A 17,944-nucleotide genomic window follows, 5' to 3' on the forward strand; every position below is an offset into this window, starting at 1 on the left:
CCCCGTGTTATATTGGAGAGAAGGAATCCAGCCACCTGGGAAACTCACTCAGAACAATAGCCTGTTTACTGTCCTGCTCTGTAATCTACTTTTTATGTCAGAGGCTGGAAATTCCCTTGCTCTTTGCTTTGTGTACCTTCTTTTAATTTATTTTTTGAGATATAATTGACATGTAACCTTATATTCGTTTTAGGTGTACAACATAATGATTTGATATAGGTTGCAACATGATTACACAAGTTCAATAAGTTAAGATCCATCATCACACATACTTTAAAATTTTCTTGCGACGAGAACTTTTAAACTCTACACTCTTAGCAAATTTCAAATACACGATACAGTACTTTTAACTATAGTCACCATGCTGAATGTTACATCTCCATGACTTATTTATTTTATAACTGGAAGTTTGTGCTTATTGGCCCCCTTCACCCATTTCCCCAAGCCCCCATACTCCACCTCTGGGCAACAAGCAATCTGTTCTATATATTTGGGTGCATTTTTTTTGTTTTTCTGTTTTGCTTTTTCTTTTTTTAGATTCCATATATAAATAATATGGTATTTGTCTTTCCCTAATTTATTTCACTTAGCATAATACCCTCAAGGTCCATCCATGTTATCAATGGCAGGATTACCTTCATTTTTGTGGCTGAATAACATTTCGTTGTACATATACACCACATTTTCTTTATCCATTCCTCTATTGATAGACACTTAAGATTATTTCCATGTTGTGGTTATTGTGAATAATGCTGCTGTGAACATGGGAATGCAAGGTAGTGATTTTGTTTCCTTCGGATAAATACGTAGAAGTAGAATTGCTAGATCATATGCTAGTTCTATTTTTAACTTTTTTGAGAAAACTTCATGTTGTTTTCCAGAGTGGCTGTACCAATTTACATTCCCACCAAGCATGCTCAAGGGTTCCCTTTTCTCCACATCTTAGCCAACACTTATTTCTTACCTTTTTGATGAGCCACTCTAACAGGTGAAGTGATATCTCCTTGTGGTTTTGATTTGCATTTCCCAGATTATTAATGATATTGAGCACCTTTTCTTATACCTGTTGGCCATTTTTATGTCTTTGGAAAAATGTTCAGATCTTCTGCCCATTTTTAATTGTATTTTTTTCTATTAAGTTGTATAAATTCTTTATATTATGATATTAATCTCTTATCAGATATGATTTGTAAATTTTTTTCCTATTCCATAGGTTATCTCTTCATTTTGTTGCTAATTCCCTTTTCTGTACAGAAGCTTTTTTGTTTGCTGTAGTTCCACTTGTTTATTTTGCTTGTATTACCTTTGCTTTTGGTGTCAAATTCAAAATATCATACAAGACAATATGATGTCAAAGAGCTTACATGGCCGCCCCCCACCGCATATTTTATTTTGGGAGTTTTATGGTTTCAGGTCTTACGTTCAAGTCTTTAAGCCATTTTGAGTTGATTTTTTTGTATGGTGTAAGATAGTGGTCCAGATTCAGGTGTACAACATAGTAATTCAACAGTTATGTATATTACGGGATGATCACCATGATAAGTCTAGTTACCTTGTATTGTAATTTAAAGTTATTACGATATCATGAACTATATTTCCTATTCTGTATATTACTTCCCATAACTTATTTTAACTGGAAGTTTGTGCCTCTTAGTTCTCTTCATCTATTTTGCCTATTCCCCCAACTCCCTCCTCTCTGGCAATCACCAATTTGTTCTCTGTATCTATGATTCTGTTTCTGGTTTTTTTCTTTTCTTTTCTTTTTTTTTTAGATTCCACATGTAAGTGAAATCATACAGTATTTGTCATTCTGTGTCTGACTTATTTCACTTAGCATAATACCCTCTAGGTCCTTCCATGTTGTTGCAAATTGCAAGATTTCATTCTTTTTTTATGACTAATATTACAGAGTGTGTGTGTGTATCCATTTGTCTTTATGGATGCTTTGTTTCCAAGTCATGGCTATTATAAATAATGCTGCAATGAACATAGGAGTGCGTATAACTTTTCAAATTAGTAATTTCATTTTCTTCAAGTAAATACCCAGAAGTAAAATTGCTGGATCATATGGTAATTCTATTTTTAACTTTTTGAGGAATCTTCATATCCTTTTCCATAATGGCTGCACCAATTTACATTCTCATCAACAGTGAATGAGGGTTCCTTTTTCTCCACATCCTTGCCAATACTTGTTATTTTTTGTGTTTTTTATAGTAGTCATTTTGACAGGTGTGAGGTGATATCTCAGTGTGGTTTTGATTTGCATTTGCCTAATGAGTAATGATGTTGAGCATTTTTTTATGTGTCTGTTGGCCATCTCTATGTGTTCCTTGGGGAAAATGTCTGTTGAGATCCTCTGCCTTTTTTTTTCTCAAATTGTTTGGTTTTTTTTTTTATATTAAGTTGCACAAGTTCTTTATATATTCTGGGTATTAACTCCTTATTGGATATATATTTGCAAATATCTTCTCCCATTCAGTAGGTTGCCTTTTTGTTTTGTTGTTGGTTTCCTTCACTGCACAAAAGCTTTTTAGTTTGATGTAGTCCCACATATTTATTTTTGCTTTGTTGACCTTGCCCGAGGAGACATATCCAAAAGATACAGCTGAGATTGATGTGAAAGAGCTGAGTGCCTATGCTTTCTTCTGGGATTTTTATGGTTTCATGTCTTACATTCAAGTCTTTAACCCATTTCATGTTTATTTTTGTATATGGTATAAGTTAATGGTCCAGATTCATTCTTTTGCATATAGCTGTCCGGTTTTCCCAATACCATTTATTTCTGAGATGATCTTTTCTCCATTGTATATTCTTACCTCCTTTGTCATAGATTAATTGAACATATATGCATGAGTTCATTTCTGTGCTCTCTATTCTGTTCCATTGATCTATGTCTTTGTGCCAGTCCTGTACTGTTTTGATTACTATAGCTCTGTAGTATAGTTTGAAGTCAGGGAGCATGACATCTCTATTTTTGTTCTTTCTCAGGATTGTTTTGGCTATTTAGGGTCTTTTGTGGTTCCATACAAATTTTAAGATTACTTGTTCCAGTTCTGTGAAAAATGCTTTTGGTATTTTGACAGGAATTACATTGAATTTATATATTGCTTTGGGTAGTATGGATTTTAATATTAATTCTTCCAATCCCTGGGCATGGTACATCTTTCCAACATTTATATCATCTTTATTTTCTTTCATCAATGTCTTATTGTTTTCAGAGTACATGTCTATCACCTCCTTGGTAAATTTATTCCTAGGTATTTTCTGCTTTTTAATGCAATTTTTTTCTTAATTTTTCTTCTGGTAGTTTGTTATTAGTATATAGAAATGCATCAGATTTCTGTGTATTAATTATGTGTCTTTGTATTCATTTATTCTAATACTGTTTTGGTGGAGTCATTAGGATTTCCTATATATAGCATCATGTCATCTGCAAATAGTGACAGTTTTATTTCTTCCTTTCCAATTTGGTTTTGTTTTATTTCTTGTGTAATTGCTGAGGCTAGGACTTGCAATACTCTGTTTAATAAAAGCAGCAAAAGTGGGGACTCTTATTTTGTTCCTGATATTAGAGGAAAAGCTTTCAGGTTTTCACCATTGCATATGATGTTAGCTGTGGATTTGTCATATGTGGCTTTTATTATGTTGAGATACATTCCCTCTAAACCCACTTTGTGAAGAGAGTTTATAATAAATCGGTGTTGGTTTTTTTTTTTCAAATGATTTGCTGCATCTATTGAGATGATCATATTATTTTTCTTTTATTTTGTGAATGTGGTGTTTCACATTGATTGATTTATAGGTGTTAAACCATCTTTGCATCCTTGGAATCCCAATCCTTTTAATGCATTGTTGAATTCACTTTGCTAATACTTGGTTGAGGATTTTCCTCTATGTTCATCAAGAATATTGGCTGGTGATTTTCTTTTTTTGTAGTGTCTTTGGTTTTGCTATCAAGGTAGTGTTGATTTCATAGAATGAATTTAAAAGTGTTCCCTCCTCTTCAATTTTTTGAATAGTTTGAGAATTTTTTTAGAATAATTTGAGGTAGTTTTCTTTAAATGTTTGGTAGAATTCACCTGTGGAGCTGTCTTGTCCTGGACTTTTGTTTGTTGGGAATTTTTTTGATTACTGATTCAATTTCATTATTAGTAATTTGTTTATTCTGATTTTCTATTTCTTCCTAATTCAGTCTTAGAAGATTGTATGTTTCCAAAAATTTATTCATTTCTACTAGATTTTCCAATTTGTTGGCATCTAATTGTTCATAGCAGTCTCTTAGAATCCTTGGTATTCCTGTGGTATTGGTTGTAACTTTTTGTCTTTCATTTCTGATTTTATTTATTTGGGTCCTTTCTCTTCTTTTCTTAATGAGTCTGGTTAAAGTTTTGTCAATTTTGTTTATCTTTACAAACAATGAGCTGTTAGTTTCTTTGATCTTTTGTATTTTTTTAGTCTCTATTTCATGTATTTCCATTCTGATCTTTATTATTTCCTCCCTTCTTCCAAGTTTGGGTTTTGTTTGTTCTTTTTCTGGTTCCTTACATGTAAGGTTAGAGTGTTTTGAGATTTTTCTTGTTTCTTGAGGTAGGCCTATATGGCTATAAACTTCCCTCTTAGAATTGCTTTTGCTACATACTATAGATTTTGGAAGGTTTTGTTTCCATTTTCATTTGTCTCAAGGTATTTTTCTGATTTCCTCTTTGATTTATTTATTGACCCATTGATTGCTTAGTAGCATGCTGTGTGATCTCCACATGTTTTTGTTTTTTCCAGTTTTCTTCTTGTAGTTGACTTCTAGTGTCATACCATTGTGATTGCAAAAAATGCTTGATATGATTTCAATATTCTTAAGTTTATTGAGAATTGTTCTGTGGCCTAACATTCTGAAGAATGTTCCAGGTTTACTTTGTAGAAGAGAGAACATTTTTCTCTACCCTTCTAGTTGTTTTGGCTGGCCTAATAAGAAAATTGACATAAGACATATTAACAGGAGAAAAACAAATTTAATTTCATACATATGGAGGCCCCATAGATATGGGACTATAGAAATGACTGAAGCAAGATGTGTATATACCTTTTTTTTTTTTTTTTTTTTTTTTTTTTTTTTGTATATACCTTTTTTAGACAAAGAATCAATTCATGAAGTTTTGACAAAACAGAGGGATTATTTCTTGGAATAGTAAATTAATGAAAAAGTAACAAAGTTTGTTTATACAGCTTTCTTGATCTCAAGTTCCCTATCTCTGGGGATAAGGATACCCTCTATCCTCCTGGCATAGGGAGGAAAGCTTCCCATGGGAGTTTGTTTCCTGTTTTCAGGGGAACAAAGGAGGGTTGGAGTGTTATTTCTCTACTGGCTATTTCTCAAGTAAGTTTTATTCAAAATAATCAGTATGCCACCTTGGCATATTTAGGGCAGCCCAGCCTTGAACTCTATCAGCTCCCTCCTCTGATACTTACCTGGAAGTTTCACATGTTAAAAGCTGAAATGGTAGATTGCTCTATTATTTCATTGAGTTAATCCCTTAGTCCTAAAAATAGTTCAGTTAAACAGGTGTGTGTCTCATTTTAGGCGGTAGCCATAAGGTGGGCTCCCAAAGTTAAGCCTATATTGTACAGGAAATCAAGTATTTAATAAGGCATTTCTGTGGAAACAAAAGAAAAACAATGGTTAATGATTATAGCAAACTATAAACCTGTTTCTGAGTTCTGAAGGGTGGACAGTAGAAAGATTTCTAGATATCAAATTCAAAGCATTTCTCACATAGAGTGAGGACAGGCAGTGACGATTTGATAGATTTTCCTGGTTTGCAGTTTGCATGCCTCCCAGGTGGTCTTCTGAATAGCCCACACAGCAACAGGCATGAAGATTGTCTGTACAAGAGTTGTAGTGGTGATTCCTCTGAATTTTCCATCAAGTTGTCCAACTTTAGTTTGCATGGCTTTAGAAAAAGGGCTGTTTTAGTTCTTCACAATTTCAAGTAAAAAGGATGGGAGAAAAACTGGAAATATTAGTTTGGAGAGTTGTAGCCAACTTTTGAGGAAACTAGAAGAATTTAGGTTCTAGTTCAGTTTATAGATAGAAAATAAAACCACAAAGATAATTAACAGAACTATCAATAGAATCCAATATCCATAAAGGTGTATTACTGAAACACAATTTCTCTCTCTACAATCACCCCCATATCAATCAAAGATAACCATAGTCAAAATAATTTGTTTGCAAATTGTCTAGTTTTATTAAACTTGGCTTGATTATTTATATAAGTGCAGCAAGAATAGCAATTGACCATACAGAATATTCTAATTTGCTTTGCTGGAACTTTTCACAGGAATTGCGGATTGAATTTTAGCCTCTAAATACTTGCTATCAGACTTTCCCTGCAATATCTATAGATGTTATATATATCTGTAGCTATACATATGAGTGAGTTCCTCTCTTCTCAAGGTCCCCCAAATATTCTGAGGTTCTTATACCTACCAAGAAGTGACATTCCTTACTCACATCGCAAGACTGTTAGAAACCCTGTAAGCAAGATACCAGGCTGTTTTTCCAAGCGGCTTTGTTGGCTTCATAAAGTCAATCTCAGTTCTTTGACATTTCAGTCAAAGCCTTGGTAAAATGACCAATGTTCCCATTGTGTCCTATTACAAGGAGAACAGATTCTTATTGAACTCTTAGCAAACAACTGTATTGCCATGAAAATAAGAATATTCACTGAGTTTACGAATTCTGGAGAGATCAGGCAGAGAGAAAAAGTAAATGCTTCATCCTTATTTACAAAGTTACATTTTATTAAATTGCTGTAAGCCATAGATAGCTTAAGAGAAAAAGTTTTACTAAATCTGAAAAAAATATTAAAAAGCTCAGCAATATTTCAAATTTAAGAGTCACAAAAAAATTGTAATCATCTTTCTTAGTTCATTTGGTCCCATGTAATTAATACTTGTTAATCTTGATCTTTTGTTACAAGTTTTATGTAGCCATCAGTTTCTTCATTAGAGTTCTGTAGTCGTATTTAGTTCAGTGGTGTGATCTTATCAGAATCCTCCATCAATCTCTCCGAAGATAAAGCACTTCTGTAGGAATACTTTTGTAAAATCATTAGAGTAAAACAATGACTGTAAATGACAAAAGACTTCAAAATGGCCATAGTTAAAAATCTAATGAGAGTTGCCGTTGACAAAGAAATCTGGTTATTTCTGTGACACGGCACTTCAAGATAATAACCATAAGTACAAGTGATAACATATCAGGACATATCAGATTTATAGGAATTTCATACAATTTCAGGAATACTTACATTAATAACATAATTCTTACAAATATCTAAGTTTGGTACTACTTACTAGACACTATTTCCCACATGATTTAACATATCAAGTAAGCCTAATTAGTGCAACATATCTCTTTTTATAGAGAGAGAAAACAAATGTTTAGAAATGTTCCAAGGACACTCTGGGGGGAGGAAAAACCCAACGTTAGTTTGAGGTCAAAAAGATTTAATTTAGAATTGGATTTGGGGGGTTGGGGAGGTAGCTTGTCAAAAATATCAAAAGATTTTAGGACTTCCCTGGTGGCGCATTTGTTGGGAATCCACCTGCCAATGCAGGGGACACAGGTTCGAGCCCTGGCTGGGAAAGATCCCACATGCCACGAAGCAACTAAGCCCGTGTGCCACAATTATTGAGGCTGCACTCTAGAGCCCATAAGCTGCAACTGTTGAGCCCACGTGCCACAACCGAGAGCCCGTGCTCCACAAGAGAAGCCTCCACAATGAGAAGCCGTCACACAACAACAAAGAGTAGCCCTTGTTTGCCGCAACTAGAGAAAGCCCATGCGCAGCAACGAAGACCCAACACAGCCAATAAATAAATAAATTTATTAAAAAATATCAAAAGATTTAAAAATATTTGGTCAAATAGGATTATAGGTCACTGTGAAAGTGAATAGCAAAATACTTAGTTATTTAGTTAACCAAAGTGACAATTACAGACTTCACAGGGGTGAGCAACTCTGGCGTCATCTGTGGGGAGGTACTGTGTATGGCACCCAATCCCAAGAACAGGGCTCAGCAGGAACTAGGGCCCCTAAGGGCAAATCTCATCTCAGCAGCAGCTCCAGCCTCTGAGAGTTGATGGGGGCGGGGCGGGGGGGGGGGGAGGTGGTGCTCACCAAGCTGCTCACCTGGGATTAGTGTTGGTGACAATTGTAGGAGACCTCTGTAGCAAAGGCTGCAAACGTCCACATTGGTGGGGCTTGCTGGGATTCTCCTGCTCTCCTCCCTGTGTGGTGAACTTCCTCCAAGGGCATCCCTCCTGGTGCTGAGCTGCTCTCAACTGGTGTATGGGATGACACAGGCAAAATATTTCCTGTGCTTTTCTATGCTGCCATCCTTGATTTTTGAGTTCAAAGGGGATTTTGCTGGTTCTTTGCAGTCTAGAGATTTCCCTGAACTGTTTACTTCAGTTTGTAGTTGCTTCTGTACTATTCTTGTTTTCTGTGTATGTTGGGTGGGAAGACAACTATTGGAACCTCCTAGCCTTCTGTCTTGCTGATGTCATTCTCATGCCCCCCCACCCTTTAAAAAAATTTTTTTTGTGAATCTACTCTAGGTTTTGCTTTGTGGTCGCCACGAGGCTTATACAGAACATCTCACAAATAATACAGTCTATTTTAAGCTGATAGCAACCAACTTTTATTGCCAACAAAAGCTTCACCTTTTTACTCCTTTTATCTTTTCGATGTTATCATTTTCTGCTCTTTATACTGTGTATTCATTAACAAACTTAGTAGTTGTAATTATTTTTAATACTCTTCTCCTTTAATCTTTATACTATGCGTAAGTGGTTAACACACCATCCTGTTACAGAATTAGAGTTTTCTAAGTTTGACTGTATATTTACCTTTACCAGTGCATTGTCTACTTTCATCTTTTCTTGACACTAATTAGCACCTTTTCATTTCAGCTTGAAGAACGCCTTTCAAAATTTCTTGCAAGGCAGGTCTAGTGGTGACAAATTCACTCAGATTTTCTTTGAGAGAGATTTTTTTTCTCCTTCATACCTGGAGGGTAACTTAGCCAGACAGAGTATTCTTGGCTGGCAATATTTTTTCCTTCAACACTTTGAATATGTCATTTCACTCTTTGCTGGCCTACAGGGTTTCTGCTGAAAAGTCTGCTGTTAGCCTAATGGGGCTCCTTTGTAAGTTATCATCTTTTTTTTCCTGACCACTTTTAGGATTCTCTCTTTATCTTTGATTTTTGACTATATGTGTCTTGGAGAAAGTGTCTTGGAGAAAGTCTTTTTGCATTGAGATGATAGGGTGAGCTGTTCTTTTGTGAACTTGGATGTCCAAGTCTTTCTCCATGTTTGGGAATTTCTGAGCTATTATTTCTTCAAATAAAGTTTCTGCCCTTTTCTCTTGCTCTTCTTCTGGAAAGCCTATTATTCTAATATTTGTTATTTTGATGAAATCTCTTAGATCATATAAGCTTTCTATACTCTTTTTCAGTCTTTTTTCTTTGTTCTGTTCTGACTGGGTTATTTCAAGATTCCTGTTCTCTAGTTCACTTATTCTATCTTCCATTTGCTCTACTTTGCTGCAGATTTTCTCTACTGCATTTTTCATTTAATTCATTGAATTCCTCAACTTCAGAATCTCTATTTGTTATGATTCCCATCTCTTTGGTAAATATCTCATTTTGTTCATGTATATGTTTCCTGATTTCATTGAAATATCTTTCTAAGTTTTCTTGTAGTTCATTGAGTTTCTTACAAACTATCATTTTGAATTCTTTACCAGTTAGATTACAAAATTCCATGCCTCTAAGCTTGGTTATTGGATAATTATTGTTATCTTTTGGTAATAACATGTTTTATTTTTCTTTGAAATATTTTTAATTAAATTTTTTAATTTTCATACAATTTTTACTTTCCATTTGCAGTTATTTCAAAACATTGACTATATTCCCTGTGTTGCACAGTACATTCTTGAGCCTATCTTACGCCCAATAGTTTTTACCCCCCCCTCCACCCCTCTAATTGCCCCTTCCCCACCACTGATAGCCACTAGTTCTCTGTATCTGCTGCTTTTTTAATTATAGTTACTAGTTTGTTATATTTTTTTAGATTTCACATGTAAGTGATATCATACAGTATTTATCTTCCTCTTATTTCACTTAGCATAATGACCTCCAAGTTGATCCATGTTGCTGCAAATGGCAAAGTTTTGTTCTTTCTTATGGCTGAGTAGTATTCCATTGTATATATACACAATGTTGTGGTGTATAGTTTTATAGTAGCCTTCTATGATCCTATATATTTCTGTGATATCTGTTTTAATATCTCCTTTTTCATTTATAATTTTGTTTATTGGGATCCTCACTCCTTTTTCTTTGGTAAATCTAGCTGATAGTGTATCAAATTTTTGTTAGATTTCAAATACCCAAGTCTTGGTTTGGTGAATCTTTTTTGTTTGTTTTTCTATTCTCTATATCATTTATTTCTGCTCTAATATTTATTATTTCCTTCTGATAACTTTGGGCTGAGTTTGTTCTTTTTCTCATTCCTTAAGGCATAGAATTGAGTTATTTGGGATCTTTGTTTCTTAATATAGGCATTTATTTCTATAAACTTCCCTCTTAGAAGCGCATTTGCTGCATCCCAGAAGTTTTGGTATATTGTGTTTCCATTTTTGTTTGTCTCAAGATACTATTTTATTTCCCCTTTAATTTCTTTGACCTATTTGTTGTTCAAGAGGGTGTTGTTTAATTTCGATTTATTCATGAATTCTCCAGTTTTGCTCTTGTTGTTGATTTCTAGTTTCATATTGTTGTCAGAGAAAACATGTGGTATGATTTCCATCTTCTTGAATTTGCTAAGATTTATTTTGTGGCATAACATATGGTCTATCTAGAAAATGTCTCATGTTTACTTGAGAAGAGTATGTATTCTTCTGTTGTCTGATAGAATGTTCTGTAAATACAGAACAAATTCTGTATTTGTTATAACAGACAAATTCTGTTAGGTCCATTTGGTCTGTATTGTTGTTCAAATGCACTGATATTTCTTTCCAGATGAACTGTACATTGTTGAGAGTGGAATATTAAAGTCTCCAACTATTATTGTATTACTGTTTATTTCTCATTTTAGCTCTGTTAGTTTTTGCTTTATGTGTTTAGGTGCTCTGAAGTTGGATACATGAATATTTACAGTTATTATTTCTTCTTGATGTATTGAGCCCTTTATCATTATATAATGACATTCTTTGTCTTTTGTCCCTGTTTTTAGTTTAAAATCTATTTTGTCTTATAACTACAGCTGGCTTTTTTTTTTTTTTTTTTTTTTTTTTTTGCTATTTTCTTGAAATATCTTTTTCCATCCCATTACTCTCAGTCTATGTGTGTCTTTAAGGCTAAAGTGAGTCTCTTATAGACAACATATTATTAGATCTTATTTTTTTAAATCCTTTTAGCTACTCTATGTCTTTTGATTGGAGAATTTTTTCCATTTACATTTAAAGTAATTATTGATAGATGAGGACTTACTATTGCTATTTTGTTCATTGTTTTTTGGTTGTTTTTATAGATCCATTGTTTCTTTTTTCTTGTCCTGGGTGTGTGTGTGTGTGTGTGTGTGTGTGTGTGTGTTGGTATCTTTTGGTATCAGTATGCTTTGACTTTTTTGTGTAGTTGCTACAAGTTTTCCCTTGTGATTGCCATGAGGCTACATGAGTGGTCTCTTCTTTCAGATTTTGCAGGTTTGCTTTGGCAGAGAGTTCTTAAAATTATAACACCCTATTTTAAACTGATAACAACTTCACTATCATTCCTATGCTTTACACTTTTCCTCACATTTTAGGTTATTGATGTTATAATTTGCATATTTTTTATATCTTGTAAATAATACATTTACTACATTTATTTTTTTAACTTTTAAGAGTTGTAAGTGAATTACATACCACCATTACTGTATTACAGAATCCAACTTTGACTATGTATTTACTATAACTAGTGACTTTTATACTATCTTCTAATGTTTTTGTGATGTTAATTATTATACTTCCACTCTGAGAACTCACTTTAGCATTTTTTGTAAGGCAGGTTTAGTGGTGATGAACTCCCTCAGTTTTTGTTTGTTCAGGAAAGCCTTTATCTCTCCATTTCTGAAAGACAGGTTTGCTGGGTATAGAATTCTTGGTTGACAACATTTTTTTTCTTTCAATATTTTGATATATCATTACATTTTTTCTGGGCCTGAAATGTTTCTGTTGAGAAATCCTCTAAAAGTTGTATGATAGTTCCCTTGTATGTAACTTCTTTCTTTGCTGTTGCTTCTTTCAAAATTCTTTGTCTTTGACTTTTGACAGTTTATATATAATGTATCTCAATATAGTCCTTTCTGGTTCAACCAAGAGGTCCTTTGGGCCTCTTGGATCTAGATGTCTATTTCTCATCTCATGTTTCTGAAGTTTTCAGCCATTACTGCTTTAAATATACTTTCTGTCCCTTTCTCTATCTCTTCTTCTTTTGGAATTTCCATAATGCAAATTCTTTTCATTCTGTCCCATAAGTTCTATAGGCTTTCTCCACTCTTTTTCTTTCTGTTTACTTTGTGCTCCTCTGACTGAATAATTTCAAGTGCTACACATTGCTGATTATTTCTTCTACATGGTCAAGTCTGCTTTTGAAGCTTCCTTTTGAATTCTTCAGTTCCATTATTGTACTTTTCAACTCCAGGATTTCTGTTCATTTGTTCTTATAGTTTCTATTTTTTTGTTGAACTTGTTTTGTTCATGCATTGTTATTCTAACTTCTTTCAGTTGTCTGTGTGTTCTTACCATTCACTAAACTTCTTTAAGAGGATTATTCTGAATTCTTTTTCCAAAGGTTCATAGATCTGCACATCTTTAGAGTCAGTTATTAGAAGTTTATTAGTTACCTTGGTGGTGTCATATTCACCTGATTTTTTCATGATCTTTTATTCCTTACATGGTATCTGCACATTTGAGAAGTGGTTTCTTTTTTCAGGCTTCCCAGGTTTGCTTTGGCAGAGATAGTTCTTCACCAGTCAGCTCATTTTGGGTTTCTAGACATGTCTGCTGCTAATGTCCTTGGGCACATGGGGCCTGCTATTAGGGTCTAATTTTATGAGGCAACTGTTCAAGCTCTGAAAGCAGGGGTGGGCAGTGCTACTTGCTGTCAACAACTGTACAGAGCTGCTGGCTTGGTTCCCTGCTGAAGTGAGGCTGTAGGATGGACTTTTCAGTTGCCTGCATTCTCTCATCAGGCTTACTGGATGGCCAGAACTGGGTATACACTCAGCAGTAGGTGGAGCTATGAATTAGCTTCCCTGTCCACCTATGGCAAGAGGATGGGCCCCAGAGCCTTCACAACTCATTGTTTGGGGACCCAAATCATGCAAGAGCATACAATGAATATCCCAGTCAGGTGAGATCACTCGTTTTGCTCTGTAGACAGGGAAAGCCACAATCTGTGCTATCTGTTCAGGGTCCACTGCAAGCACAGCTGTTGCATGGGCTTCATGTGCTCTGGGCAAGGTTCCCTGGTCAGGTAAGCTGAAGTTTGTATTCAGCAATAAATGGGGCTATAAATCAGTTTCCCTGTCTGGGTACAGCAAGAGAAGCAGCTCCAAAGACACTGAGTCTCTTTCTGATCTTGACTCAAGGTAATCCATGCCCCAAGTTTCTTGGCTGAACAGGGCCACTGGCTTGGCTTGGGGGCAATCACCTCTGTTCACCTGTCTCTCAGCTCAAGCACTGCTGGGTTATGCAGCAGCTTTCAGGTATTTTCATGGAGCCCTTCTTGTCAGATGGAGCTGGGTAGCATACTCCACAATAGGTGGGGCTAGGAATTAACTCCCCTGCCTGGGTGTAGCAGGTGAAAACTCCATGCCTGGTACTGGCTTTGCTTTGAGGGTAATCAGCTCTGCTCACTTTCCTCTCAGCTTAAGCATTGCTGGGTTAAGCATCTTCCAGGTCTTCTCTGCAGCCGTTCATGTCACATGGGACTGGGGGCCATGTTTTGTAGCAGATGGGATTATGACTTAGCTCTCCTTCCTGGGAGATTGGAGGGCCCACTTCAGGCAATTGCCAAAATTTTCCAGACTTTCTGGTTAAGAGGGGCAAGGAGCCATGCTTGCTCCATAATGGGTTTGACTCTTCTGCCTGGGCAGGGGCAAACCAGGCTCTAGGGCCAGCAAAGCTCCTCATGCAAAGACCCAAATCAGGCAGACCTGAAACCTGCTGAGTCCTCTCGTCAGATTATGCCCCTGACTTGGTTCTGCAGATGAGCAAAGCCACTGTTTGGGACTACCACTGTGCTCTGCAGGTAGGAACTTGGTCTGCTAAGATCTGAATGCTGTTATTAGAAGCCCCTCCCAGTGGTTGAGCCCATCAGATTCCCTTGAAATCCCTATAGGACAAAAACAGCGTAGGGGCTCCCAAGGAACAACCCACAATGCTATACGTCACCCCTAGTCTCTCTTTTCCCAGTGGAGGAACCATAGGCTCAGGGGAGACCTCTCAGCATGGTGCTGCAATGGCCTGGAGGAAGGGCAATGTGTTCAGCTTGTAGTCCCTCCTCTTGCCCTTCTAGTGAAGTCTGTTCTGGTCTCTGTGTTCCAGGGCGTGCTTCAAACTCACTCCCAAACTTTAGAATTCTCTTAGTGGTGCCTTGTCTGTGAATAGTTGTTAGTTGTTGTTCTTGTGATAAGGTGCAAAATCAGGAATGACCTATGTCACCATCTTGGTGATGTCACTCCTGGCACCTTCTGTTTCTATATTAAGCTTATACATTCTTTTTTTTTTTTTTTATGGCACACGGGCTTAGTTGCTCCACGGCATGTGGGATCTTCCTGGAGCTGGGATCGAACCCGTGACCTCTGCATTGGCAGGCAGATTCTTAACCACTGAGCCACCTAGGAAGCCCTAGGCTTATACATTCTTGCACTATTGTATCCTTGTAATTTTGACACAATGTGATGGTGGAATTCTGTGGTTATAAATTAATCCTGGTTGGTTTTCTTCCAGTTGTATTCAAATCATTTTTCTGAAACCAAAATTATAGTATATATCTATTATATTTATAGATACCATTGCTTATTAAACTGACTTACCTGGCTTTTTTATGTTAAATTTTAACATGCATGCAGATAAGTGAACATAGCATAAAGGTACAGCTCAATTATCATAAAGTGAACATCTGTGTAACCAACATGTAGATCAAGAAATAGAGCTTTGCTAGCACTGTAGAAGGACCCCTGGTGCTCTCTCCATCTTTCTCAAAAGTAATTACCATGACTTCTAATAATATTCTTTGGGTTTTTCTGTTTTTTAAACTTTTTATTAAATAGGATTCTATAATATGCATTTATTTGTGTCTAGCTATTTTCATTTACTTTTGCTTTCCTGTTTATTATCATAGAAATACTTTTGTATAAACCTTGTATTACATGACTTTAACCTTCTTTATTAATCCTAAAATTTATCTGTATGTATTTTCTAGACTTTTTGTTTATAAAATTATACAATAGCATCTGCATTTAATAAAAGATTTACTTCTTTTATTTCTTTTTATTGACTTATTGCATAGACTAGGAACTCCTGTGCACAGTTTATCTCCAATTTCCAGAGGAAAGCCTCCAACATTTCACTACTAAGTATGACTATAGGTTTTTATATGTTTATTAGTTAGTTCCTTTCTCTATCTGATTTCTCAAGACTTTTTCTGAAGGGGTTGAACACTGGAATAATATACTTTATTTTTTTTCCTGGTTTTAATGAGAATTCATAAGTAACATTTTAGTAGTTTATGGCATACAACATAATTATCTGATATATGTATAGTGAAATGATTACCACAATAAGTCTAGTCACCTTACATATTTACAATGATTTTTCTTGTGATGAGAACTCTTAAATTTACTCCCATAGCAACTTTCAAATGTGCAATGCAATATTATTAACTATAGTCACCATGTTGTACACTACATACCCAGAACTTATTTATCTTGTAACTGGAAGTTTGTACCTTTTGACCACCTTCACCCATTTCCCCACCCCTCACCTCCCACTTTTGGCATCTTTGTTTCTGTAAGTTTGTTTTTTTGAGATTCTACCTATAAGCGAGATCATATAGTATTTGTCTTTATCTGACTTATTTCACTATAATGCCCTCAAGGCCCAGCCATGTTGTCACAAATAGAAACATTTCCTTCTTTTTTCTTTTCTTTTTTTATTGGTTGAATAATATTCCATCATGTGTGTGTATACATATGTATATACACACCCACATTTTCTTTATCCATTCATCTGTCAATAACATTTAGGTTGTTTCTATGTGTTGGCTATTAGAAAAAAATGCTGCAATGAATATGGGAGTGCAGATATCTCTTTGGAATAGTGATTTCATTTCCTTCAAATATATACCCAGAAGTGGATTTGCTGGGTTATACGGTAGCTCTATTTTTAATATTTTTAGGAAACTTTCTATTGTCTTCCACAGTGACTGAGCCAATTTACATTTTTACAGTGCAGAAGAATTCTCTTCTCTTGACATTCTTGCCAACACTTGCTATGTCCTGTCTTTTTGATGATAGTCATTCTAACAAGTAGAGGTGATATCTCATTGTTGTCTTTCTTGATTTGCATTTCCCTGATGATTAGTGATGCTGAATATCTTTTGACATACCTGTTGACAATGTATATGTCTTCTTTGAAAAAATGTCTAGTTCCTCTGCCCATTTTGTAATTTAGATTGCTTGTTTTTCTGCTATTGAGTTGTATGAGTTCTTTATATATTTGGATGTGAATCCCTTATCAGATACATGATTTGCAAATATTTTCTCCCATTCCCTGGGCTGCCTTTTCATTTTGTTGATGGTTTCCTCTGCTGTGCAGAAGTTTTTTAGTTTAATGTTGCCACCGCTTGTTTATTTTTGCCTTTGTTGCCTTTGTTTTTGGTGTCAACTCTAAAAAGTCTTTACCAAGGCCCATGTCAGGAAGCTTACCCCTGAAACTCCTTCTAAGAGTTTATAGTTTCAGGTCTTATATTCAAGTCTTTAATGCATCTTGAGTTGATTTTTGTGTGTAGTGTAAGAGAGGGATTCTTTTCATTTTTCATTCATTCATTCTTTTACATGTGGCTGTCCAGTTTTCCTAACACCATTTATTGAAGAGACAATCCTTTCTCCATTGCATATTCTTGGGTTCTTTGTCATAAATTTTTTGACCATATATGCATGGGTTTACTTGATGGGTTCTCTGTTCTGTTCCATTTGATCTGTGTTTGTTTTTATGACAGTATCATACTGTTTTGATGAGTATAGCTTTGTAATATAGTTTAAAATCAGGACATGTGATGCCTCCAGCTTTGGCCTTCTTTCTCAAGATTGCTTTGGCTATATGAGGTCTTTCGTGGCTCCATACAAATTTTAGGACTGTTTGTTCTATTTCTGTGAAAAATATCATTGGAATTTTGGTGGGGATCGTGTTGAACCTGTATATCGCTTTGGGTAGTATGGACATTTTAACAGTATTAAACTTTCCAATCTATGAGCATGGAATATCTTTCCATTTATTTGTATCTCCTTCAATTTCTTTCATTAACGTCAGAGTTTTCAGTGTATGGGTCTTTCACCTCCTTAGTTAAACTTACTGCCAGTATTTTATTATTTTTGATGCAATTGTAAATGGGAGTGTTTTCTTAAATTTCCTCTCTGATAGTTCATTATTGGTGTATAGAATTAAACTTCTTTGTACATTGATTTTGTATCCTTCAACTTTACTGAATTTCTTTATTCTAAGAGCTTTTTTGCTGGAGTCTTTAAGGTTTTCTATATGTAATATCATGTTATCTGCAAATAGTGACAGTTTCACTTCTGCCTTTCTGATTTGGATGATTTCATTTATTTTCCG

This window comes from Hippopotamus amphibius, chromosome 11 (genome assembly GCF_030028045.1).
Source record: "Hippopotamus amphibius kiboko isolate mHipAmp2 chromosome 11, mHipAmp2.hap2, whole genome shotgun sequence".
Lineage (NCBI taxonomy): Eukaryota > Metazoa > Chordata > Mammalia > Artiodactyla > Hippopotamidae > Hippopotamus > Hippopotamus amphibius.